Here is a 2,379-nt window from a genome sequence, read left to right as displayed (position 1 = left end):
ATATCAAAATTTTCCCCATTAAATTTTTAATAGAGAACAACATTAAACATTATAAAAAACCACAAAGGAGAATAAATTAAACATAATTTATACAACAAGAAGCAACATTAAGCAACATATTTAAACATAATTTATAAAACAATAAGCAACACAATCAATATTAACTCATCATTATTAGAGGAAACAACAGCACATTGCATATAATACATTGAAAACTTAATTCTACCTTATCCCCCTTTTAAATGTTCCTAAAAAATTGATTGAAAGTACATATAAATTTATTGGATTTTAATCTATGAATCTCAGGTACGAAAAAATATAGCTAATTATTAATTAAAAGAAAATAAATAGTTAGGCTAACATAAGAAAACACTATACATTGACTTATCACAATTTAAAAAATAATATGGGTTAAAAAAAAGAATAGTTGGAATTCCAGTAGGAATCAAATGGAGAAAAAAAAGAGAGAGAAAATGTAAACCACTGTTAAATTAGTAGATAATTATTTAATAAATTAGTTTTTAATAAGAAGGATTAGAAATGTGACTATTATATTAAATTTGGACAGAGCTCGTCGAAATGAGAATTTTGATACTAATTTTGAGGAAATCCGTCTAAGATTGGACCAAATGGGCCGAACCGGTTAAACCGGATCCAAACCGGGCCATTGGTCCAACCGGACCGACCTATTAAATGAACCCACGCATTGCATCTCCCTCATTTCAGCAACGTGACGCTGAAAGCTTGCGTCCAGGGGGAAGAAGAAAAGGGTCCAAACCCTCGTTCCAAGTTCAAGGCGCCGTAACTTTCCGATCCGAGCTCCGATCGCCGTACTGTTTGCGGCCACGCCTCCACCGCGTCGAGCTCTACGTTTCTACCGGAATAATTTTATAGGTAAGCCCTTAAATATTCTTAGCTACTCTTTTCCCCCAATTTTTGAGTTTTGAGAAGGGGTATTGAATTTCTTTGATTTTTTATGTTTTAGGATCCAATTAGCTTGAGAAAGACGTTCACTCTTACTTACGTGAAGCTTGGGTAAGGTGAAGATATGATAATTCTATTTTAATTTCATTGAATTTGAGCTTTGAGTATTAAATTGGATATATATGTGTTATAAATGTGTATTAGGTTGTGAATAAATAATTGGAGCTTGAAATTGTGAATATTGGAACTTGGAGGAAGCTGATTAGTTGAGTTTTGAGGGGCTGCCTTGGTTTTGAATAAATAGCTATGGTCATTACGTGGACATCGGCCAAGGTATGGTTTAGGTTTCTTGCATTTAATATATAATGTTCTGTGAAAACTTAGGCTAGATGACCATAGGATAAGTTGGAATGCAGGTGTATGTTTAATGTTTAGTAATTTTTCGATGAATATATTTGGTTGAAGTTTATTGGATAATTAGTTATTAATTTTGGATGGTGAATGTTGTTATGTTAATTTGGAGAGAATTATGGTTGAATGTTATTGTTGATGAACATGGTTGGTTTGGTGCTTGTTGATTAACTAATAATTTGGTGAATTATTGATTTAAGGTATTTTGTGTTAGACGCCTAGGATTAGTAAACTATGATCCTTAGTTGAATTTTGGTTATTATATTTGAATATCGTATGAGTATAATTGTCGATCTGAGGTAGATTTATTGTGGTCTCTATTATGTTGATGAGGAAGGGTATGTTGAATTGAAAAGAAAGCAGGTTTGGACCCGAAAAGGGTGGCAAAGTCCGAGTTTTAGAGGAGATGCTGCCAAAATTTTATAAAAGTTAGAGATTTTGTTTATATAATTATCTAAAAAGATTTAGATTCAAAGGTTATATGGTTTGATTTAGAGTTATTAAGAAAATGAGTATGTTTTCAGTTTGAAGTTTGATTCATAGAAAAGAATGAATTATGTTTTGAATTGGAACTATTGATGGACGGAATGAGAGGTGTGATAATGAAGGATAAGGATTGAATATGTTTAATGTATGATGATGAATGAGATGCAATTGAGAATGATGTGGATGTTGATGAATTATAATTGAATTATTTATATGGCTTATGAATTTGAATGATCTGAGATACGAGATTCCCTGGATAAAGTGCCGTGGCTTGCCACCACATGTACCAGGTAGAAAACTCGATACTCTGTTGACTCTACGACGTAAGTGTGACCGGGCACTATATAAATTCCCGGGAATGTTACCCCCATTGAGCAATATTGATTATTGAGAAAAAGCTATGCATAGACTCTTGGGGATGCACGTCGGGGGACAGTCTAAGGATAATTCAGACTTGTCGGGTTGGCTGGATAACCGACAGATGAGCCTCATCAGCCATAGGACAGGCATGCATCATATGCATATTACTTGAATTACTTGCTTGTGTATTAACTGGGT

This window comes from Arachis hypogaea, chromosome 1, assembly GCF_003086295.3.
Source record: "Arachis hypogaea cultivar Tifrunner chromosome 1, arahy.Tifrunner.gnm2.J5K5, whole genome shotgun sequence".
Classification (NCBI taxonomy): domain Eukaryota; kingdom Viridiplantae; phylum Streptophyta; class Magnoliopsida; order Fabales; family Fabaceae; genus Arachis; species Arachis hypogaea.
This window is presented reverse-complemented; position numbering follows the sequence as displayed.